Source organism: Canis lupus, chromosome 6, assembly GCF_048164855.1.
Source record: "Canis lupus baileyi chromosome 6, mCanLup2.hap1, whole genome shotgun sequence".
NCBI lineage: Eukaryota > Metazoa > Chordata > Mammalia > Carnivora > Canidae > Canis > Canis lupus.
Genome location: NC_132843.1, coordinates 47,535,936 through 47,561,991, shown reverse-complemented (window position 1 = coordinate 47,561,991; position 26,056 = coordinate 47,535,936). Strand labels below are relative to the sequence as shown.

General features: G+C 41.2%; 1 long non-coding RNA gene across 12 annotated transcripts in view; it reads left to right on the top strand.

Annotated features, from left to right (window-relative positions):
- LOC140635552 (uncharacterized) overlaps positions 1-26,056 on the top strand; it is a 107,655-nt gene that overhangs the window by 45,023 nt on the left and 36,576 nt on the right. For 8 of the 12 annotated variants that reach the window (XR_012032883.1, XR_012032880.1, XR_012032889.1 and 5 more), the window contains 2 exons: positions 17,419-17,549; positions 25,316-25,570. This is a non-coding gene — a long non-coding RNA (uncharacterized lncRNA). Of the gene's footprint in view, positions 1-4,878; positions 5,527-17,418; positions 17,550-25,315; positions 25,571-26,056 lie in introns of all 12 variants that reach the window. The other 4 variants (XR_012032882.1, XR_012032886.1, XR_012032891.1 and 1 more) reach the window with 3 other exon arrangements.

Sequence of the window (26,056 nt, the reverse complement as noted above, 5' to 3'; positions counted from 1 at the left end):
GTGGTGTTTGTTATTGTCACGTTTTGTTGTGTAGATTGCATAACAATTGTCCCCAGATCCTAGGAGTTTGCTTGATGTGGTGCGAAGGCCAGGGTTAGGTCTGGAGGTCATCCCTCATCTTCTGGGCTGTGCCTTAGAGTCACATGGGGGATATAAAAACTCAAATACCTGTGACCACCCAGAGTTTTGGGACTCCTAGTCTTGATATAAACCTTTCTCCACCAGCACTTATTGTTGTCCCACCTGAAGATATTATTCTCCAAAGTCCCAAATATCAAAGGGCCCCTTAGGTGAAAACTTTGGAAAGAAGGTTGATCCCTTCTTGATAAATCACCCTTCTTTATTGCTGGTATCTTTCTACATCTTGGAAAGCCTCTAAATTGATAGGCTTTGCCCTAAGCCTGCAGACATTCATATATTCAAATGATATTAATAGGTATGAATTAGGTGCCCATGATGTGCTAAGATGTTGGTAAGGTGCTTACAACCCACTAGTGCAAAACTTGTGACATTACCTAGTCTAGTAATTTCTGCATCTTCTAGTGGGAGAAGAGCAAAATGCAAAACAAATAGATTATAGAATTTATGAGAGATGATCACAGCTCTGGGGAAGAAACAGAGCAGGGTCAGGAGGATGGGAAATGCCAGGAAGGAAGCAGTTTGCATTATAAATAGGTGATCAGAGCACATCTCACTTGGAAAGCATATGTCAGAAAGGACACTGTTTTTTTCCATCTTTACCACCATCACTTTAGAACAGGCCTGTTTTCACTGGACTGCTGCACCAGCCTCAAACCAGGCTGCCTGCTTCTAATCGGGAACCTCCATCCCCAGTCAGATTGTGCTGCTTCTCTGCAGAAATCCCTCCAGGAACTCCCTCCCTGTCTTGGCCAGGCTGGCACACATGTTCTTCATCCATATTCTCTCCTGCCATTCTCTTTGCCACAACTTCACTAGAAAGACTCAGACTATGGCCCTCAGGCTGTTGGCACATAATCATGTCTGCTTAAAATGTGTGCCCACAGCCTGCTCCTGCTCCCTTGGCAAGCCTAGCTCAGTGGTCCTCTCCCCAGGGATGGGGGTGAGGGTGAGGAGATTGCCCAGGTTCCCCAATGCCCTACCCCTTGACCTGGCTCAGGTGCCCTCCCCATGTTCCCATGGTTCTCCTTTCTTGCACCGTCTTCCCTGTGTCAGACCCCTCCTCTGGCCTTCTATGACCAGACAGTGTTTTCATCCATCTCTGCACTCCCAGCACCTGGCACAGTGTGTGACCAGTGAGTTACCAGAGAAAATACGGTCCCCTCACTGGAGACAATGCAGAGTGCAGAGGACACAGCTGAAGGGGTAGCAGGTGGAAAAGAGGCTGACTCGTGCACCTTCAGAGGGCAGGTGCATTCAGGTTGTGGGAAGTTACGGGGAGACAGAGTTTGGCTCACTCATCCTTATCGTGCATTAAACGGTAATTGCAGTTAACTCACATTGGCTCAGCATAGTCAGGCACTGGCTACGTGCTCCACGAGCACCATCCCCCTGACTCCTCTGAACAGCCTTGTGAATTAAGAAGCCTTCAGGGGCCTGATTTCCCTTGCCCCCTGCTACTTATGCCCACACAGTTATCTGAGACTGAGAAAAAGAGACTCATCGTATTCTACAAAGTGACTTTAAGTGACCATAACAGACATCGTTTTCTGTTCCCTGTTACAGCTTCCTGGAAGATTTATATCTGTAGGAAAGTCATCAGGCTTTTTTTTTTTTTAAGATTTTATTTATTTATTCATGAGGGACACAGAGAGAAAGAGAGGCAGAGACACAGGCAGAGGGAGAAGCAGGCTCCATTCAGGGAGCCCGATGTGGGACTCGATCCCAGGTCTCCAGGATCATGCCCTGGGTTGAAGGCGGCGCTAAACCGCTGAGCCACCCAGGCTGCCCAGGCTTTTCAAACAGATCTGCTTTGCATTTCTGTGAACTAACTAGCAGCATCCCTGATACTCACCTTGGACTTTGATGCACTCTCAGGATTCACTTTGAATTAAACAAGAGATGTCTAATTGCATTATGCCTCCAGAATCAAGGATCTGCTGTCACCTACTTGGAATAGATTAGAATGCAGAAAGAATATTTATATCTGTGAATTTCATTGTAAAACTTAAAAGAATGTAAACCTATCTTCCAGAAATTACATTTAGGCAGAGTGGGGGTGGGCGGTGTAGTATGAGGTGAACCAAGAAGCACCATGACCAAGATAGGTAAAAAGTCGTTTCTGATTTATGGATCCCAAAGCACAATGTGAATGCAAGATATTGTGATTGCATGTTGCAAAATGCAGAGGACCCTGGAACAAAGCATGTGATGATCTAAGAAGAGAAACTTCCCCAATCGCTGCCACCAGAACAAACTGTGGACCACAGAGCCCAGAGTATGTGGCAGCTGCTTCAGGTAGCTTCCCAGCCACCCACAAGTTTCAGACTGAGTTCCCCTGTGGTGACCAAAAAGATGTCATGACAGTTAATTCCATCGAAATAACCAGAAATAACTGCATGAGAGACAGACCTGTGTGTGTGTGTGTGTGTGTGTGTGTGTGTGTAATGCGCATAGTGGGGTGAGTAAGTGTTTATTGGAACACACGCTCCAAATAAACCCTATAGATAATGTCAATAATGTGGTGTCTCTGTCAATTGGATGGGGACGCCCAAATGTAGGTAGAAGCCTGTGGCAGGGGAGGTGAAAGAATTCATCCAAGGCAGAAAAAGGAGATAGTAGTTTCTTGAATGCACTGCAAGGGAGCTACAGGCAGACAGCAGAGGAGAGGCTGTCTGCCAGGAGGCAGTGGGTAGGTGTTATATTTAAAGGGGGAAGGTGAAGAGGTATGGGGCTGTATGGGACTTTCTCTTTTTTGGTAACCATGCCTGGTTGTAAGTAGCCCATAGTCGAGTTAAGGGCCTATGGATATTTTGAGATGGATGCCTGCTGGGCCTGTCTCAACTCAGCCAGGGGGCCGCTGTGGGCCCTGCCTATGCTCCATTGCTCAAGTTTGTTGCCTACAAATAACAGAACGAATTCAAAGAAATTGTGATGTAGGGCTGCCTAGCTGGCTCAGTCAGTAGAGTGGACAATTCTTGATCTTGGGGTTGTGAGTTCAAGCCTCATGGTGGGTGTAGAGATTAGTTAAAAATAAAATCTTTAAAAAAAAAAGATTTGTGATGTAAATAAATAAACATCTATTCCTCCAATCACACCAACTTTCAAATGTTCTTATAAAAACCCTGTGGAGAAAATGTACAGATTCACCAGCTGTTCCAGTTAATTTAGAATTTAAATCACTTATATAGGGGTGCCCAAGTGGCTCAGTCAGTTAAGTTTCTGCCTTTGGCTTAGGTCATGATCTCATGGTCCTGGGATGGAGCCCTGCATCAGGCCCCTGCTCAGCAGGGAGTCTGCTTCTCCCTCTCCCGCTCCTTCTGCCTGTGCTCTGTCTCTCTGTCAAATAAATAAAAAAAAAAAATAAATAAATAAATAAATAAATAAATAAATAAATAAATAAGATCCTTAAAAAAATAAATCACTTATATAATGGTAAAAGGTTAGCATTATTTTATTAATGTGACATTTATATTCCATTGCATATTTTAAAAGTTCATAGCTATTATCATTGGGCATTTATGGCCCTTTGTAAAGGCCTTTGAAAACAAGGCAACGTTCCCTGGGGAGCCCACTGAGGAGGCCCTTGCTGCCGAGGCCACTCGCCCTGTGGGAAGCAGGAAATGCTGGAGTGTTAACAGCAATGGGCACAGGGCCCATCTGGAGACCCATCCTTTCATTCCTTCAGAAACACCTGCTCCTTTATCTTCACTGCAAGGGGAGAGCAAAGATCTTATTGTCTCTGACGTGAACCGAGCAAAAGAAGTACCCCAGTGAAATGACTTGAAATATTTCCTGCTGATTCTGAAATGTAGCAGAAACCATTCTCTATAGGGCAGAGATTATTTTCATTATGCTTAGCTACTGCCAGCACTAAAAATAGTTTTGAATTGCCAAGTGAGTGGACACTGTTTGAAAGGCTGCACCTGACGACTCTACTGACATTTGCCTATGGGTTTCTTCATGGGGTTGAAACATATCCCATTTCCAATAGGAAAAGCAACAGATGTAGAAAGGGATGGAATTGCTGGTCTAAAGTAACACAGCACCGAAGTATGAAGTCAGGCTGCGGGGAAACAGAACCTGGGGTGGGACTTGTCCTGCTTTTCCCTGGCGACCCGGAGAGTACTGGGAATAGCATTTGTTCTATTTGTTCTTTCTGCTGCCCCTCATCCTCCAGGCATCCCTCTCAGGGCCTGATTCCCCCTGGACTCATGCTTTTATTTGTTGCAGCCTCTTGCCTTAAATTATGGCAGGCTGGCCTTGCTCCATGTAGCTGGTACCCAAGACTTCCTTGATGGGATGTTTCAAGGGCATTGTTAGTCCCAGCAACCCATAGTCACTAAGAGCTTTAGACTTAAACACTGGCCAGGGACACTCGGGTGGCTCAGTTGGTTAAGGGTCTGCCGTCAGCTCAGGTCATGATCCCAGGATCCACATTGGGCCCCCCGTTGGGCCCCCCGTTGGGCTTGCTTGGCAGGGAGCTTGCTTCTCCCTCTTCCTCTGCCTGCTGCTCCCCCTACTTGTGCTCTCTCTCTGTCAAATAAATAAGTAAAATCTTCAAAAATAATAATAATAAATAAACACCAGCCATTACTCTTAAATAAAACCTATAATCACCTTGGAAGTATCACACACATTGCATTACTTTTTGTTAAAATATAAGCTTGGGAAATCTAAACATGTAAAATACATTATTATTTCATGGCCCTAATTTAGGTAATTTTTGTGCTTCATCAGGAGCCTCAGAAAATCATCCAGGTCTCTCTGGACACCGGAGAAGCTCTGCTGCACTCCTATAAATGAGTCTCAGGGCAGCACCTCTCAGTTCAAGGGAAGTCCACCCCTCATGTTTCATTCGCGCAGGTGCTGTGTTCCTGCCTCTGCTCTACTATGGTTGGGGTCCTGGATCTGCACTTGTTCTCCTGTACCCAGGCCCACCTCTCACCCTGGGAATTGGACATCAGGTCCACTTTTCTGCTTTGGACTCTGCCTATCTCTTAAGTCATAGATTGAACTCGTCCTTCTATTTCTCTGCTCCTCCCGCCCACGCAGGCCTGATCCTCCAGAAGCCTCTGCAGGTTTTTCCAGCGGTCTCCTCCACCCACCTCACACAGAGCTGGATACTCTTACTTCAAATATGCCCATCACTATGGCAACACAGATGCTTTGGTGGTTATACAACAATCACTTCACCTGGGAAACAGTGCTGAGGGAAAAAAAAATGCCAGCCTTTGTATGGAAAGGTCATTGGCAAGGCAGAAGGAGCTTCAGGTCACCTCTGCTCCATGGCTCCTCCTGCCACAATCTCCACAAGCCCTTTTGGAACATTTTTGCTCCTGCCCATAAGAAATTTAAGAGAATGTAATACAACTTGCAGACTTTGTGGTATGGTTCTAAATCTATATGGAATATTACACCCTGAAATTTGGGTGAAGAGCTAAAAAGATGTCATGTTCTATTTTGCATTAGTTATCTACTGATGTGCAGCAAATTACCTTCTTATTCAAAGGCTTAAAATGTTTACAAAAATATTATCTCACAGTTTCTGTGATTCAGCAGTTTGGAAGTATCTTCACTGGGTGGTTCTGGATTGGGATTTCTCATGAAGTTGTGGTTAAGAGGTGAACTGGAGCTGTAGGCATCTGAGGCTGGACTGAAATTGGGGGTCTGTGATCAAGCAGGCTCACAGAGATGGCTGGAAAGTTAGTGCTGGCTGTTGGTGGAAGGCCTGTAGTCTTCACTGTGCAGACTTCTCCATGCAGCTGTTGGGGTGTCTTCAGAACATGCTGGCTGGCTTGCCTAGCTGAGTAATCCAAAAGAGAACAAGCTGAAAAGTGCAATGCCTCAGAAGTCATACTTCATCATTACTGCAATGTCTTTAAAAAAAAAAAGATTTATTATTTATTTCAGGGAGAGAGAGAGAGAGCAGGAAGGGCAGAAGGAGAGAGAATCTCAAGTAGACTCTGCATTCAGCATGGACCCTGATGTGGGGCTCTATTTCATGACCATGAGATTGCAACCTGACCTGAACCAAGAGTCAGATGTTCAACCAACTGCACCACCCAGGTGCCCCTGCAGTGTCCTTTGGGTTAACAAGCTCACCCTATGTGTTGTGGCAGAGACTCTTTAGAGGAATGAACATCAGGAGGGGAGCATCACTGGGAACATGCTAGAGTCTGTTTACCATAAAAGGAGAAGATAGAGATTACTACCTAGCAACTCATTTTAGGGTTTTCTGGGTTAAACACAGGGTATTAATTTTTGGTGACCTGTGACCATACCTGAGCACAAAGCCCTGAACCTCCACATTCAAACCACCCTCCCCCCACCCCGCAAGCATCCTTTATGCCACAGCTTCCAACTGTGCCACTGACAACCCTGAGTTACTTAAAGGTGCTCGGAGATACTGATCTCCCCAGGTGTGGGGAAATTGAGCTGGGCTTGAGGTAGATAGGGACAACTGAGTAAATATTATTATTTTCTATGTGTTCTGTGACTATATGCAAACTGTATATGACTGCTATATGAAAATATCTATTCTCAATTATTAGGAAAGTCCCTTTGCCAAGGTACCAAAAAAGAGCATTAGGCTCCCATTCTGTGCATGATGCAATGTTCAATATATGTCCAATAAGTTAATGTATTAATAGTGCTGTTCAGATATTCTGGAAATCAGTAATCTGTGGTCTGCCTATGTTGTAAATACCAGAAGACATGTACTTTAACCTCCACCTATAGTTATAGGTTTATTTACTTCTCATTTTTAGTTCTGCCAATTTTTCCTTTGTATTTTTTGAATCAATATTATTTGCTATTTCTAAATTTAAACCTTTAATATCTTCCTGGTAGATAGAAACTTTTACCCTTCTGAAATGAACCTCTTTATCAGTAGGAATGTTCTTTGTAAGTTTAGTTTCACTGATTCTTTATTAGCATTTATATCAATCAATTCTATGTTTTTACATGCAAACTTTCTGAATGTATCTGTTTTAGACTTCTTTTGTAGACGGCAAATTGTTAGATTTTATTATGTTATGTTTTGTTTTAAATACTGCCTGACAGACAAGGGAAACAAAAGCAAAAATAAATGATTGGGACTACATCAAATAAGAAGCTTTTGCACAGGAAGGAAGCCATCAACAAAACAAAAAAGCTATCTACTGAACGGGAGAAAATATTTGCAAATGATATGGCTGATAAGCGGTTAATATCCAAAATACATAAAGATCTTCTATAACTCAAAAATCTATATAACCTCAAAAACTTATATAACCAAAACCACAAATAATCCAAATAAAAAATGGGCAGATGACCCTCTGATGCAACCATGGTGGAAAACAGTATGAATGGTCCTTGAATAATTAGAAATAGAATTACCATATGATCCAGTAATTCCACTACTGGGTATTTACCCAAAGAGAACAAAAACACTAATTCAAAAAGAGACAAATACCCCTGTGTTTATTACAGCATTGTTTACAATAGTCAAAATATGAAGCAACCCAAGTGTTCATCAATAGATAAATAGAAGGGAGATGTGGTATGTATACCTGCAATTAAACTATGTATCACTGACTCACCCTTGTGAATGCCTCCCCAAGAAGGAAGACTCTTCTCTGGCCCTCAGTTTTGTTCCTTCTTCCTATGAAGACTACATCAAATGGATTCGATTTCTACCATAGATCTTTGTAGGCATCATAAAATTTAATTTTAACAGATACAACCAACAGTATTAAGAAAACATACCCTTAACTTTGATTCTGTTTGTTTAAGCTAAATTTCAATGTCATTTTAACAGACTTGGACTGTAAATAGTTTAAGTTCCGTTGCCAAGAACCAATTATCTACAGCGAGCAAAAACCAAATGATTTTATGCAGAATGAATCATGCGGGGAGCTTCCAAATTCTCAGCAGGCAAATTGGCTCAGATAAGATGTAATATTGTTGCTTGATTAGAGATGAAGCAGCCAACTTAAGGTGGCTGTTTTTAGGGGCTGAAGGGGACACAAATCAAATAATATTCATGTGGAATTTCGCAAATTCCATCAAGACACAGGGATTCTATGTACTTCTCTGGTTGAGGCCTGATTATTATTCTCAAGTGAACTTATTGTTACTTGCCACTCTGTTTTTTCACAATTTTCTAATAGTCATCTCTACTTATGGGGTAGCAACCAGCATGGTCTGAGACAAAAGATTGAAAATTTTTTTTCCCAAACAATAGATACTTCTTCTAAGTTTATAACTCCAATGATCAAAGACACTGAGAGCTTTCACTGGTCCTTTGTTTTCACCAACTTTCTGGATTTATATACAAAAATATCTATATAATATAGTTTTAAAACTTATTAGAATCATAATTTTCTTTTCTAAGAAACTGATGAAAGCTATGACCGGTCCACTAAACTCACTTTCATCCAAATCTACACACACAAGTTCATACACAATTTGTCCCTAGTCTTTTATGAGGTCTCTGTGAAGCTGAGTTGAATCTGAGATTGAGAACCTTTGCCATAAATCTACTGTGAGAGACCCCAAGGATTGTTGGTCTTTAGTTTCAGGACCTAGAACAGGGATGTGATAAGTTTCAAATAAATACATATTTGCCTGAGATAAATAATATCTAAACAGACCAGTTCCTTTTTATACACATATGTGCTGGCTTCTCCAGTCTTATTTTTTTGCTTTTTGTACTGTATCTAGCTCACACTAGTTCTCCAGTGGAGACTTGGCTGAGGAAACCAGATGACTCTGATGTGATTCTTCAAGAGCATATTTATGTGGCAAGATGGCAGTAATTAGTGATGGAAAACATTGATCTCAGAGTATTCCCTAATATTAGTTCCTGTGTTTCAGTCCTCCTGAATGGCTCTCACATGTGACTGTATAAGTTTCTGTGCAGAGCACCTCCACTCTGTGATTTTTGTCTTGTAGTTCATTGTGAACTTATCATAGGATCTTGGAAGTTTTCTACAGAAGTAGAAATACCTTTTGCTAAGAAGCAAAAGGTGGGCACTGGCATTCTTCTTGTCCATGTGGCTACTACTCCTCCACAAAAAGAGCCTGATGGGATTTGGTGGCACATTAGCAGCCTGGGGCTGGTTTCAGATTATTTAACTCAATAGATGTACTGTAACTTAAATACATTTACACCAAGAAAGAAAGCACCTTCCTCTTCTGTTTCTTTTTAAGCTCACTTAGTGGAAAATTAGATAAGCTAACAGGACTTTAGCGTCATTTAAAAAAAAAAATGACAACATCCTATTACCCAGGAGACATTTATTCATAAAAGAGAAATGCCTTTTTCATTCTGGAATATCTTTAGAGCAGGCAGCAAACTGTGACTCAGAGTAGTTGTGAGGGTGATTGAAAGATGCTTCTCTCCTGAGAAGCTATCCACCAAAATTTCCTGAAGGAAGAAACCTCTAAATTCACAAATGAAATCCTAAAAAGCAAGGCAGACACCTAATCATTTCTAATTATCTACAGCTCTCATTTGGCCTTAATGGAGCTAAGTCCTCACTTCTGTGATTAATATTTAACACGTATTTCTGTGATTTTTCTTAAGGTGGGCATAGCTTAAAGACCTTACCTAGTATTTAATTCAACTGATTTTTCACTGGCCATGGTTTTTTTGTGGAAGAGAAGTGCCTTCTCATGCATGTGCTTTGAAGTTGCCCTGATCTGGGTTTAACTTCCATTCTGCTGTTGCCATACTATGTGACTTAGGGTAATTTAACTACCACCTGTTGTCCATGTGGCTACCATGTGTCCACCTGTGCCTCCATTTTCTCATCTGTGAAAATTCACTTATAGTATTTCTGGAAGGACAACATGCAATGGTGCATATACACCATAGGCACAAGCCTCGCACATATGGCATCTAGTGATAGGCACCTCTACGGGAGGACTAGAATTTTTTAGCCAAATTATAGATGAGATCCGTGGATGGATCCAAGCTGATAAAAGTCCTTGAACCTAGAACCTGGAAATTCTGGGAATCCCTCTAGTGTCTGACAATGAACCATTTGTACCCAAGAAGCACTCAAATTTAGGGCAACCTGATCCATGTCTACATCTGAGAAATAGATTATAGGACAGAGAAAAATTCTTTACTATCGGACAATAAGATCTTTATTTTGTCATTGCTTTTCACTCGTAGTGCTTAAGAGGAAGCTGTCTCAGGGAGTGGGGAGAGGGATTCCTATCAAGTGAATTAAACCCAAAGGAATGATTAATCTCGTTGCCAATTAACATCTTCTGAGCACCCTGTGGTTTGATTTACACATGAAAAGTCAACTGGAATTATCATTAAGATTACTCTAATCAAAGATTTTTTTTTAGTTCAATTAAGATAGCATCCTTTTAGGTGTGATTAATCTAATGTTGAAAGATAAAATGAGCTTGACTTTCACACATCTCCCCTAGTTTAATCCGTTTCTTTGCAACACTGTTTTAGTTGCTTTGCAAATCTTACATTTATCCTGGAAGAGCATTAAAGGTTCATTAATGAGTGTTTACATAGTTACACACATATAAACACACACACACACACAGGCTGATGTTCATGATAGAAAAGAACAATTATCACACAATTTAAGGTCCTGTTCATATATGTGATATCAAGGCAAATCATGTTGTTTATTTTTTACTAAAAGTAAATGATAATGTATCGGGATTTTTCCCAATCTTGTTTCTTTTTTTAAAAAGATTTTATTTATTTATTCATGAGAGAGAGAGAGAGAGAGAGAGGCAGAGACACAGGCAGAGGGAGAAGCAGGCTCCATTCAGGGAGCCTGACCTGGGACTCACTCAATCCTGGGACTCCAGGATCATGCCCTAGGCTGAAGGAGGTGCTAAACCACTGAGCCACCCGGGCTGCCCCTCAATCTTGTTTTTATAGTAAAACCCCAATATTAAGTATAGATACTTAGACACTGGTAACTGAGTCAACAGTTATGCTTAACTTCTAGGATAAAATACAGCTTGATGGTAGAAATAGAAATATCTTCCTTCATTTTGTGAAGATAAATATACATTAAAATAAGAGGCTTAATTCGTCCTTTGGAAAATAAGGAAAGAGATTCCTTTCTACCCCTTTTACTTAGAGTGTTTTGCCTTAGAAAGCTTGTCATGGTACACATATTTCTCCTGCCTTCGAAATGCATATAAATCCCTTTGAAGAGTAGGAGGGCTTTTTTTCAGCTTTATGACCCAGGAATGTCTTTCTCAGAACCTGAGAGCCTTCTCTTTGGAATGTGAACCCCAAAGGACATACATCCCTATTCCCCGCTCTCTGTGAGAGGGTAGGGGCCTATTCAGTGGGCTCCTTGCTTCAGTTTGCAAAATTATCTCCTGTCATAAAGATATGAGGAGGTAGTATTTTCCTCTGGATAAAGCCAATTAGATAATACAGATGGTCATCCATCTAGCAGGTAAAGTTACAACAGATCATGTATGACAACTGATGCTGTCAAGGCCACAGTCTTTGAGAAACACATTGTTTCTTGATTATGTGTATATACATAATGGGTTGTATCTGCTTGGCTATAAAAGGATGTCATCTCTTTCTATCTTTGGGGTTTGTGGATCTCAGTGGGTTGCCAGTGATGAGCATCGCACTCTGGTTTATTGCTTGTTCAATAATAAAAACATTTTCTTTCTCTACTACCTTTGGGGAAAGGATTTCTGTGCTAGAAGACAATTTTGTTTTTAATAACATTTCCCCAATAATTTGACAAATTTTCCTAGGGACTATTATTGCTAGTCTTTTAGACATAGGGGCTTGTTTAGTAACCAACACTGTCAAAAATGGTATTATGAAGCTGATATTTCAGTGATATCTTATCCACAAACCAACTATATTAAAAATTATATGTTAGAGGTACCTGGGTGGCTGAGTCAGTTAAGCATCTACCTTTGGTTCAGGTCATGATCCCGGCTGGGGTCCTGGGATCAAGTCCCACATAGTGCTCCCTGCTCAGCAAGGAGACTGCTTCTCCCTCTCCCTCTGCCCCTTCCCCCTGCTTGTGCTCTTTCTCACTCTCTCTCAAATAGATAAAATCTCTTTAATAAATTGTTTTATGTTATTCCTCAGCATAATAATATCTAGGGATGTGAGTTTGCTTTCAGCTTTCACTTCTGAATAATTGATATCTGTCACCATTTCTCATGCTTTTGATATGTAACCTAAACTGTCAAGGAACTTGAACACAGTCCTGTCTAAATGACATTGCCACTTTGTATTGGGATTAGAGCAATAGCTATTATGTGATTTCTGATGGTCTAGAATGATAGACATAGATTAGTTTATAATTTTCAATATTATTCAGTACTCCATGGTTTATACACCTTAACATTTAAACAGATCAAAGTTTTCTTCTTTTCATGAGTCTTTTCAGTTCTAAGAAATTTAAAATCTAGGGCGTATTCTAGAGATGTAGTAAGGAAAAAAGGTTTGTGAAATTTGAAATAGCTTAATGACACATATAGAATGGCCACCCAAAAAAAGCAATAATATTCATGGGAACTCTTACCTTATGAATTAATCAAACCCAAACAAAAATTTTAGTAAATGTTAAAAACATAATCTGCTAAAATAAAATTCTTCTAGAAGGGAAATTTAAGAAATGCTTGAATACTGTGATGGTCACAGGTACCACTGCCCAGAATATCCACTGTCACTCTTAGCAATCCATTGACAAATAATTTAGGTTAAAAAATTACCATTTTAGAAATTTCTCATTTTGTGAAACTTGAAAATGTATATCACTGTGCTTTTCTTGATATTTTTCTTCCAAATAAAGTGTTTTCAAGTCCTTCAAAGGTATAATTATTTGCCTCATAACTATTTGTATGATCTTAATGTATAAACCTGTATTTAATGAAAAATAGAGACGAAATCTTAAGAAGTATACCATGGAAGGCCATTTATGGAATCCAATTCTAAATTCTAATTTTAAGAATATATTTGTGCTATCTTGAAAGATTCTCCTGAAAACAGGTTGCTCTGCCACTTTCCTGTTTTAATTTTTATGTGAAGTTTATCAGTGCAAAAATTTACCTATCCTTTCCATTTATGTCCTGTAAAATTAAGACAAAGATCACATTTTACTTGATTTACTCCCACATCAAATGAGAATCAGCCCAACACGCCAAGGGAATCATGCTGATAACCTCTTTGGAAGGCTGTCATCAGGTAGGCCTGCAGGAAGGGTATGCCAGTAAATGGTAATTACAATGGACAATATGACAAGCATTTCATATTTAGCATTGTTTTCCACTCTTGGGTGACCCTAAGAAGTAAATGCTATTCTTATCACCTTCTTCTCTGGACAAGGAAATAGGCTTCAAGAGCTTGTCCAGGTGATGCAGCTAATATCTATCTCCAAAACCCATGCTTACTAGAGAACAGATGTATATATGTTTGTGTGTGTGTGTGTGTGTGTGCATGTGCCTGTGACATAATAAATATATATTTGGTTTCTGCCCCTGGTTCCTGGCCAGAGAGCCTTATTTATCTTTTTGTCTGGCTGTTCATTGCATCTCTTAAATATCCTTGCAATAAATTGATAATTGTGAGTAAGCACTTTCCTGAGTTCTGTGAGGTGATTTGGCAAATTATTGAAACCAAATACAGAAAGGATAAATCATAAAAAGGTCTGTAGGGCTTTTTAAAATCCTTACAATTGTTACTGAATAATCATGCCAGAATTTCTGAAAATAAGAAATACCCTATAGACTGGACTTCCTGTATCTTTACAGCTCTTTATAAAGCTCAAACCAATGTTTGGCCTTTCAGGAAAATCCCATAGAGCTGCTCTTGTCCCAGATACTCAGTATAAACATTTCTTCCTCTCCTTCTGTAAAGAGTCCCTTTACGTCATGGAATCTTAGAGCAGGAGATCTAGAGGCCCTCTGGCCCAGCCCCTCAGCCTATGTTTCAACTCAGTATGTCAGATACATTGTCAGATTAAGACTTCTTTGCTTCCCCCATAAGGTGAATTCTCAGTGGTTTTTACTCAACCAATATTAAAAATAGCAGAGTTTCTACATATTCATGCATGTTTTGAACCTAAACAAAAACCTAATTATCACAATAATGTAACAGTGCTTAATTTATCACAGTCATGGTCTCTCCATTTGTCTGTGTTTTCAGGAGCATGCTCCCCACTCTTTGTTTTAAGCATGAATGCTTAGGAGCTTTAGGTTAATGTTACAAATCTCAACAGAATTATCCTGTTTCCCAGATACAGGTATAGACCTGACATAACATCCTTGATCTGCTCTGGAATTAATACTAAGTCACACATCTATTCTCAAACATTCTCCTTGGTGACCTCCAGCATGAACACCCACCTCCAGGGCTATAAAAGTAGATCTACTTGTCTTGCATTACTGGGGTTTGAGCAAAAGACACAATCCTTGAATTGTGCATCTTTTTGTGTGGAAATGCTATTTGTGTTACAACCAGTCTGATCCACAGCAGAGCTATTATAAGGCATTGAACAGCAGCTTCATTTGGGCTCTGAGTGATCTCTGGTAATCTTTTTATAGTTCCCTATTCAGCTTCTACTTTCAGTTCTGGGGCAAATGTCCCAGACTCACCACCTTCTCAAGCCCCTCCTCCCTCCCTGGGATGTACCTCTGGCCAAATCTTGCCCATTTGTTTTTTCTGTTTCAGAGGAGTCTCACGTTCTCACACTGAAAGCTCTTCTGACTCATTGCTTACAAATTTCACACTGCTGCCCATCCTTCCCCATCTAGTCTTAGTTTTCAGATGTGCCTTGCTATTTGGTATGATGGATCTTTGCCCTCCCCACCCTACCCTCATCTGTCTGAAGAACTCCCATTCATTCTTTTTTAAAAAACTTATTTATTTAAAGTAGGCTCCAAGCCCAACATGGGGCTTGAACTCATGACCCTGAGATCAAGAGTTGCACATTCTACCCACTAAGCCAGTCAGGCACCCCTCCTATCCATTGTTTAAAACCATTCTGACATGCCTCCTTGGGCAGCTAAGCACTGATGATCTCTCACACTAGACAACCCCCCACATGAAATTCATTATACCTTCTTGGGTAGTTAAGTTTTTTTTAAGTTATTTGTTCTATACCTTTAAAAGTAGAGTATACCATCCTGGCTGAAGAAAGATGAAGCAAAGTAATAGTAACTGGTTCTTTAGCCTATTGGTTATTAACTATCAGTTTATACATCCAACAATGGGTCTATCACCTGCTGCCTTGTTATTTAAATTTTTTTTTTTTTTTTTTTTTTTACAAAATGCTTACTTTGGACTTTTACAATATGTTTTAGTTCATTGGAGACTTTGGTTTTCATGATGCTTAAAAAATGTGTCATTCTTAACAACAACAAAAAGTCATCCTTTTGGTCACATAACCTTGATAGTGTCTTTTATAGATGTCCTTTTTAATCAGAGTGCTCCTGTGTGGAGCCAGTCTGAGTTCTTTTGATAGCTCTTTGATGGTCAGAAGTACATTTTTTTTAATGATGTTCCATCCTTTGTGGGCCACGTTCCCTTTCAGAATTTTGTCCATGGGGTGAAAACTTTAATTCTTCTGAATAGTTTTGATGTCTATCTTCCCAGAATCTAGATATATGTCTGATAATCTACATGTAGTGTTTATAATCCATTGCAGAATGAGCTTGCAGAATACTTTGTCTAAGATTATTATTTTTAAATTTCTATATTGCTAGTACTTTTTTTAAGCAGTTTTTTGTGCTGCATTGAGAACTTTTTTTTTTTTAAATTTTATTTATTTATGATAGTCACACAGAGAGAGAGAGAGAGAGAGAGAGAGGCAGAGACACAGGCAGAGGGAGAAGCAGGCTCCATGCACCGGGAGCCTGACGTGGGATTCGATCCCGGGTCCCCAGGATCGCGCCCTGGGCCAAAGGCAGGCGCCAAACCGCTGCGCCACCCAGGGATCCCGAGAACTTTTTTTTAAAGATTTTTAAATTTATTTTAGAGAGAGAGACAGAGAAAGTACAAGTGGGGTAGGGAGAGGGAAAAAGAGAGAAGCAGACTTCCCACTGAGCATGGAACCTGACACAGAATTTGATCTCAAGACCCTGAGATCATGACCCTGAGATCATGACCTGAGCCGAAATCAAGAATAGATTGTTTAACTACAGAGCCACCCAGGCGCCCTTATGTTACTAGTAGTTTGGATGAAAAAGGAATAGAAGTGTGGAATAGAAACTTCTCTCCCATCTCCTATAAATTGAGAAATGAAATTGTGACCAAGGCCAAGCAAGAATTTATCATTAGATGCTCTAGCTTTCACAGAGCAGATGTCAACTTTGTTGAAGAAGATTCTACTCTTGCCTCTCTGTAAATCCTTATATTTCCATGCTTGATCCTCTGTCCACTGTCCCTGCTTGTTTGGGTAAACCATGTGTTTCCTTTCCAGTATCTCTCTTTCTCCTCTTTCACCTTCAGTCACTGTGCTCTGTCCTTATTCAATCATTAATTCAACACAACATAGCACATACATACAAAACAGCAACTACTGTGTGGCAGGCAGGCACTATTCTCGACATCATCTTCAAGGACGTGAATTTCTCTGTAAGAACATACTTTACAAAAAAAGAGCTCTTTCATTCAACAAATACTGATAATCCTATGAGGTTCCAGGAAATTTCCTAGGTTCTGGATCTTTCTCTTTCTCCCTTTTAATATATATTTGTTCAGGAAAAAAAAAAAAAAAAGACCTATCTGCCATGCATGTGTTTCAAGAATGTCTTCTATGTCACCAGCACTCAGGGATATTTATGAAGTCATTTTATTACTACTTCTCCTCTGTTGCAATTAAGCATTTGAAATCACACACACATAAAAGCAATTAAATGACTTTTAAGTCTCCCAACATTAAGGCTTTCCTGGAATGTAGGATGCCTGCATATTTGCTCAGCCTATGGTTTTCTATCAGACTCTTTCTTCTTTTCCCCAAAAAGTCTGCACAAAAGTTTGGTTTACTTTAAATAATTTTCTATACTGGACGTTTCTCAGTACTTGTTTCTTAGACTGAAGCCTATATCCAGCCTGATGGGAATTAGTGATGTGTAACAAAGATTTCTGGCTCTCTGCTTTCAGAACACGTGTGGATGCATCTCTTTGCCACCTTAGGGTTGGGTGGGGGCATGTGATTGATTTGGCAAATAAACTGGGAGTGGGAGTGATGAGTGCTGCTTTAGAATCCAGCATTTAATTCCCAGCACAGTGAGGTCCTCTGAAACACTTTCCTTTCACCATAGCAACAACATTATTTGAGATGATGGCTGCTCGAATGACATCAGTCCTGGAAAGAGGAGACGAGGAGCAGAGCTCCTTACAAACTACAGTGCATTTGAAGGTGGAGAGAAAAACAGTCCATCCAAGTTTGGAGGTTGGTTGTTACTACAGCACATCCTAGCGTATCCCAGCTGAACAGTATGAATCCATCATTCTAGCAAACAGTTACAGACCTGGAGATGGAATTCTGGCATATGTTCAGGCAGATAAAATGCAAGCTCTGTCCCGCCTCTATTATAATCAGAGTCCTTCATTAAGATAAATGGAAAAGGACAGGTTATTATGTCTTGAGTTTCCAACCAAGAACTTCAAGGTCACTCAGAACGACTTCTGCATTTCATTTACCATTGTTTTCTTACAAAATCAACACTGAAGGTGATTTTCGGGTCTAATGAATCTTGGCACAGTTTCTGTGACATCTTAAACTTTAATTACATTTCAATTATTTAATGACATTTTACAGGACAGATGTGAGGCTACAATTCACTCTGTGCATTACCAAATCAGGGGATGTTTGAACCAAAATGCTTAACTTGGTAACATAACTGAAAAGGATTCATGGAGAGCAGCCCTCCAAAATTTCAGAAGAAAATACTGTTCTTTTTAATCATTTGTCTGTTAAGCCCAAAACACATTGTATTTGTTGGGTCTGGAATTCCACGTTTGGAAGTGTCATTTCACTTACAAGCTGTGTTTGTGAGGTTGGGATTCAAGGACCAATCTTATTTTTCCTTGCCCTTTCCACACATAAAACTTGGATAAAATGTACTTTATGTGCTATAGACGTGTTCCATAAAGCCCACCTTCCATAGACATGAAAGATTTAGGAAATTTGTTATGCAATTGCATTTAAATATTATTTTTCTGTAAATTAAAACTTTAAGTGGTTAATAAAATTGTTAATTAGACCTAATCAAACATATTGAAAAAGATAAAACAATTCCGACCAACACTTACAGACACAAAGCAGTTAATAGAAGTAAGTTACAAGTAACTGTTTAGTGTGTATGTATATATAAATATGTGGATATATATATTCCTCCCTGCTCCAAACATGAGGATCTAACTATCCCATGATTCTCTATCTTAGAGATAGACTCTTTTTAAAACTTCTCTATAGTGTGTGGTTTTCTGTTCAAAAGCCCTTGAAGGCTGCACCTTGAAGCATTTTCTCTTGCTGACTACTTCCAGCTTCCAAGAAAATGTTTCCTTTAAAACACTTTGCATCATTTCTTTGGAGCCATCTCCCTGACTGCCCCATATAGTCCTGTTCTTCAAAAAGGACAAGGAAAGAAGAAACTAACTTCAAGGTGGTGTTCCTGAGGCATCCTGAATTTTTAACCAATTTGATCATTCTGGTTGGAATCATGGTGCCACCTCCACAGCCCTTAATTCCCAGGTAGGAGCTCAGAGAGCCCTCTTGTTGGAACTGACACCACTTTGCATCTCAGTGTGATGTCAGATTGAGTTCCATGCCCTGTGTGGCAAAGAAGGGCACAGGCTTTCATTCCCAGGGCTACCTGGGGCTCAGAAATACCTCATAGGTATGATGGCTGAGATACTAAGTTTCAGTCCTGGCATTCCACTTCTATACTCTTTGTAAGTCATTTGAGAAAAATTGGCCTTTGACTGATCTTCTTTTGCACACAGAGGTACTCAGAAAAAAGATGTAATATGTGGGGTGAAGAAAGGTGGGAGTTCCCTGAATGTAGTTGATGGCTGGTTCATTGGTGGACCTTGCCTGCTGCAGGGTTTCACGAGTCCAGTTTGCTTGGTCTGGATGCATGGCCAAACTGGTTTAGAGCTGTTTCTGGTTGGAGGTCTACCAGCCAGGAGAAGGACTACTTTAGGTAGTTGGAAGACAAGCATTTTATGATCTCCTGGGAGAAATGACCCTAAATATACAGAAGTTTAGAGGAGCTTGTGCTTGAGCTGCACAGGTGAATGGACTCATCTGTATCTCCCCATCAATCACTGAATAGCCCTCTAGAATTTCCCATTGCATCAATAGAACATGGAAATGTTTTCTCTAAAGGGGATATGGGAAAACAATACCAATGAGGTTGCTCATCAGAACAGTGTGTGAGGGCAGCCCTGGTGGCTTAGTGGTTTAGTGCTGCCTTTGGCCCAGGGTGTGATCCTGGAGATCTGGGATCGAGTCCCACATCAGGCTCCGTGATGGAGCCTGCTTCTCCCTCTGCCTGTGTCTCTGCCCTTCTCTCTCTGTGTCTTATGAATACATAAATAAAATCTTAAAAAAAAAAAAAAAGAACAGTATGTGACTATGTTTTCTAATCAGTGATTTCCCTGACAGTTTTTAAATTGCTTCAGGTTCTCTTCCATTTGTTTCTAGCTGTAAGATGTTTACCAATTAAGTAGTATTGCCTATAATTTGTCTTGTGTCCTAACACTGAAAGAACATAGACTTGAGCTTTCCAGTTGCTGGGTCAGTAACGTGGGACAAGTAGTTAATGCAATCTACGCATGAGTGTTCCTACCTGTAAAATGGGATTGTTGGACCAATGTTGCCCCATAACTTTGTAAACTACTTTTAAACAGAATTCAACGAGTAAGAAAATATACAAGAATCTCTTTGCAGAACAATAAAAAGTAATTTTACAAAGAGTACGATAGGCACAACTTGGCCAAATTCTTTGACCTTCCAGAAAGTAGCATGTCATTCATTTATGTATTTATTAACAAATATTAGAAGAGCACCCATCAATGTGCCAGACCAAGTGTTAAGTGCTGAGAGAGACTGCAATTATAGAAGGAGAGCTCTCTCCATTAAAATTAAATAATTTTTAAAATGCACGAAACAATGGGGGTGCCTGGGTGGCTCAGTTGGATAAGTGTCCAACTCTTGATTTCAAGTCAGGTCATGATCTCAGGGTCTTGAGATGGAGCCTCACTTACAGCTCTGCACTCAGTAGGGAGCTTGCTTAAGGTTCTCTCGTTCCCTTTTCCTCTGCTCCTCCCCAGCACGCCTCACCCCACACTCCTACGTGTGCTTGTACACTCTCTCTCAAAATAAATAATAATAATTAAAAATAATAAAATAAAATACAAAAGCAAGGCAGTAACGGGCTCTGTGTGGGAATTATCTCATTCAAAAAGTAGGGAAGAGATACAGTACAGATGCCAGAATACTAAGCAATCCTGTAATTTATCCAAAATATACACACTGACGAATCAATTCTTATTCGACCTGTGGTGTGGGTGTAAGCGAAGCACTATAGCTCCAGCTGCTGAGTTTAATGGAGCTTATTTGCATTTCAAACACCAGCACCTGAGGCCACATTCAAATAAATCTGCTCGAGGTAGGTAGGGAATAGGAACTCTGGTAGATTAATAATATACAATACGATTTTCTGCTAACATTTTATCTGCAGGGAAGATTCAGTTTACAGCAAATTAAGTAATATTTTTAAAAATTATATGTGAATGGGTTGTATAATCATTCCTAATCCGAACATACTTGCTTTGCGAGTTCTCCTAGAAATAAAGTTTGAATAGTTAGGTTTAGGAGGAATCACAATAAATAAAACCTCAAATCGGGGGGTGGGGTGGGGGGGCAGCCCAGGTGGTTCAGCGGTTTAGTGCTGCCTTCAGTCCAGGGCCTGATCCTGGAGACCCGGGATCGAGTCCCACGTCGGGCTCCCTGCATGGAGCCTGCTTCTCCCTCTGCCTGTGTCTCTGCCTCTCTCTCTCTCTCTCTCTCTCTCTGTGTGTGTCTCTCATGAATAAATAAAATCTTAAAAAAAAAAAAAAAACCTCAGATGGATGCTGTCTTAAAAATTAAGCTTCAATAAGTGATTTCAGTTCCAAATGAATTCAGTGTATGATATGTACATACACGAAGGTGACAGTGATTTATGTAAGTGTAAGGTGTCAGTGCAAGCCTAAATTGTGTCTATGAATGGTATCCAGACACATCTGATGAACTGCTAGGTGGCTAGCCAGTTATTTTGCCCCAAGGACTTCTAAGATGCCTAAAAAAGAAATCTTCAAGGAGTATTACTGGCTAACACTGACAGAGCTACACCACATGCCATCTCTATTCTAAGCACATCCCACGTTCAGATGGGTTAACTCAGCTTACAACAACCCCATGAGGTAGGTACCAAAATGATCCCCTTTTTATAGATAGGGAAAGTGAGTTTCAGACAGGTAGAGTAGGTTGCCTGAAGTCACGCAGCTTGTAAGCAGCAGGACCAGGATCTAACCTTGGCAGTCTAGCGTCAGTCCTGCTTTTACCTGAATGCTGTCACGTGCTGAGCTTGACTCAGCAGCAAAGCCTAAGTTATCAAAAGAAAGAAGGATTCCCCAGGATGAAAGGAAGCTCCATAAGGGGCAAGAATATTTTCTGCTGTGCTCACATGAAACATAGAATTAACAGACAGGATCAGATTGTCAATTCAGACTTCTGTGAACCCCTATCCAGTACCAAGATTTGCCAATTATTTCAAAGATCCAGTCAGTTAAGAAGCACAGACAAAACACAGACACCTTTGTGACTTCCCAGGCCATGTGGCACCCAGTGTCCTTTCCATTTTGGACACCTGGTCTCTGGACAGAATAATAGATGAGCTCTCCAAGTGAGGTTTTACTGGGCTCCCCCACATACTTTCAAGTTACAGCCCAGAGAGGTATGGAGTATGTGTGATATTCCGCAGGGAGCCCTGTCTCAGAGACTCTGGGTTTAATGCTGTAAGTAATCTGTAGCCAGGAACACCCAGGTAAAGTCATCCAATAGTTCAGGTCTCTCTTTCCTAGCAAATATCATTGCATCATTCCATCAACCCATGCCCAGAGTCTAAGGATGGTATGAATTATGGGTACAAGCGAAAAGAGCAATTTCCTTTCAAGATTTATTCAAAACTTGGTGAGATACAAGGAGGTATTGCTCTGGTGTAATTGTGATAGATTGGAACACACCAAAAGGAAAAAGTCACTTTCAGCAATTTCACCAAGCACTATGCAGTTTGGAACCATCCTAGACCTCATGACACTGTGCCATTGAAGGTGACAGACTTGCTGGTGTATGTATATCACCCACAGACGCTGCTGTCTATGCTTGAATACCAGGAGTGCCGAGCAGAGAACTAAAAATGAGTACAGCTGGCATCACTGGGCACCAAGGATATGCCAGGCACTGGGCCGACTGCTTGTGCAGGTTTTAACCCATTCGCTCCTCACACACAAGTCAACAAAGTAGATTATAATATTATAATTCCCTCACAGCAAGAGGCCTTTGACTTTCTGTTAAATAACCAGGTGTGTCAGGGGAAACCCAAGTGCAAGTCCAGGTTGTCACTTGTGCTTCTGACTGACTATAAATCTGAGGTTCCCTGACCCATCCTCAGGTTTGATTAATTTGCTAGAGCAGCTCACAGAACTCAGGCAAACACTTCCTTATGTTTGCCAGTTTATTAAAGGACATGATGAAGGATGAGATGAACAGCCAGATGAAGAGACGCATAAGATGAGGTCTGGGAGGGTCCTGAGCTCGGGAAATCTGTCCCCATGTCTTGCACGTGGAAGTGTCCACCCCCGGGAAGCTCTCCAAACCCTGCGCCACTGGGATTTTATGGAGGATTCTCCATCAGGCGTGATGGATCATGACCTCCGTGGTCAGCCCCTCCCCGTCTCTGGGTAAGTGCGGGGTGGGGTAGTGTGGGGTTGAAATTCCAGCTTCTGATCGTGGCTTGTCCTCTCAGGTGACCAGCCCCACCCAGGAGCCGTCCAGGAGCTCCCGCAGAGTCTCCTCAGTAGAGCTAGAGATGCTCCGGTGCTCTTACCACCCAGGAACGTGCAGGGGTTTCAGGCGCCCCGTGTCAGGAGAGTGTAGTAGCGCAGAGGCCAGTGTGTGTGTTTTCTATTAACTCACATCATGGCTGCCCAAAGGAGGGCAAAAATACAAGAGGAGGGAGGTGGTGGAGAGCCAGAGGCAGCCTGGATCTCCTTGTCCTCCCCAACCTCGCTCTTGGACATGTCCCCGACACGCTTCTGAGCAATAGGGGGAGAGGAGCTCTGACTCACACCTCACTCTTTTGGTGAGAAACTGAAGGCTTCTCGCGGGAAGAATGCTCCGGGAGAACCCCGGCAGGGAGGGAGTCACCAGGACTTGGGCGCCAGAAGGAAGAGGACGTGAGGTGTAATGAACACAGGGGACTGTGAAGGAGCCCACAGGGTCTGGGGAGGGAGCTCTAGGCTTGCCTTCAGGGCTGGGCTAATAGCTATATCCAAGGATGCCAACAGCAAATGGTCACCACCCATCCCACTAAGCACACTTTGGACTCTAGCTCAGTAGTTTGGAGTCCATTTACCAGGATAAAGGGCTGTTTGAACCTTCTTTGGAGTTTTCTAGATGTGTTTAGTTGCTTGTTAGTGGGAAAGCAGCACCCAGCCTTCAGGGATGCGTGTATGTGCCACCACCACCAGCAGCAGGTACTGGACACAAGCCCAATGTGAAAGACAGAAGGTCACATGGATCCTTCATGAGGGTCCCTGACCCACTAGTTGGTGGGACTGATTTTTCTGGCTGCCTTTCCTTATCTCCAAAAGTCACTGTGGGCCACGGATGAATTACCTGGTGTGCATGGTAAGGTTCACAGATTGAGTCAGTTCAGTTAGGCTCCCAGACTGAGAGAACATTCTTATTGATCCATCCCACTTCTAGGCCTGGCTCAAACTCTCCTCTAGGAAGCTCTCTGGGGAACCTTCCAGCTTAGGCACTTCTGGACAGAATTCCAACTTTCCTCCCCATTGTATTTATGTATGCTTCATATTACTTATCTCCAAGCAATGTGACCAATAAGTAATAATCCTTTAGAAAGCTGATAGATGCAGCATCTGGTTGGTCTATTTCTGTTCTATTTCAATTAACTCTCTAAAAATAATTTTGGGGAGGTATCTGAAATCCCAGTCTCAAGTTTTGCAAAGTGGCAGGTCACAGAGATCCATTGTATTGTGTGTGTCATACTATGTGAGTGGTCCTGTACTTCAGGGTTAAAGAGATTATGCCATAATTTTCTCTCCTGTATTTGTTCATCTCTCTATTTTGGGGAGCTCTTCTCTGCTTTATATCCATTTCCTTCCACCCACCCAATGTTAAATCTCAGTTCCTGTTACCTCTTCTGTCACACTATTTGACTCCTCCCTTCTTTCCCAACACCCTATTTCTGGGGACAATTGTTGTTCATGTGATCACAGATTTGTTACTCATCTCTGACAACTCATTTCTCAAGTACAGTTCATTTGCTCCCAGGGATACACTATGGTGGGCCACGTGATTGACAAAAACCAACAGATCCCATAGAATGCCTCCTTTTAAGTGCCAATTTTACTTGAAGACTTGGGAAACTTTTATTTTAATCTCTTAAACATAATTCTTTTAATTTTTAAAATCTTTTTTTTTCTTAGAGTGCACATGCACATGCGTAAGCAGCAGGGAGGGGCATAGGGAGAATCTTAAGGAAGCTCCATGCCCAGTGTGGAGCTTAATGCAGGGCTCAACCACACAACTCTGAGATCATGACCTGAGCTGAAATCAAGAGTCAGACACTCCACAGACTGGGCCACTTGCGTGCCCCTTAATCTCAACCATTTTTGAACCACTTGTATTCAAGTACATATTAACAGAATTCCATTTTTTCTATGTTGGCCTACCCCAAATTGTGTGTCAGCTATATTTAGATGTGAATGTGGTAGTCTGTAAAGATGAATATCAATGCTTCCCCTTCCTGTATCCACATCCTTGCAAGGTAGCATTACAGCTCTTCCCATGAAGACGTTGGGGCTGTTTCCAGCCCTTGAGTCTGGGAGGACCCTAATATCTGTAAAATGTATTGCTTGCAGAGATTTGAAAAGCACTGTGCTTGGGATTGCTGCTCTTAGAACACTGCCAGGATATGAGGTGTCCACCCTAGCCTGCTGGAGAATGAGAGGCCATGAGAGGAACAGAGGCGCCCCAGCTGCCAGTCAGCCAGCTTCAGAGCAGCTTGTCAGCTCACTGAACGCGTGAATGAGCCTCAGAAGAGATCAGCCCAACCTACACCAGAAAACCTGCCCAGCTGAGCCCAGCTCCAGATTGCTGATCCACAGAATTATGAGGTAAATGAATGATCATGGTTTTAAACCTCTACATTTGGAGATGATTTGCCATGAAGCAAAAACTAACTGATACAGTGAATAGGGAAAGGAAGAAAAAACTCCCAAGAAGTAAATGACTTTTATCTGGGAATTCGGGGTTATTAGAAAATCCAGTGTTATTGTTTGTCCCACTTGGGCTCTTCCACATTCTCAAACATCCTGAGCCATAGTTGCCCAAAACTATCACTATTGTAGAAATACTTTCAAAAAAAACAGTGTAAAAATTTAACAACAACAATAACAGGATTGTTTGCAATGAAAATGGAGCAAGTCCTGGGCAGGAACAACATGGAAAACACAATGGAACCAGCACATTAGAAATTACTTGAGACTTCTTTTGAAATTAGTTCCAGATACACTTTGCAGAGTAGGTGATAAAAAAGAGGAAAAGATGTTGGAACCATGGAGCTGGTCCTGGTTCAGACTTAAAAAGTGGCAACAAGGTGA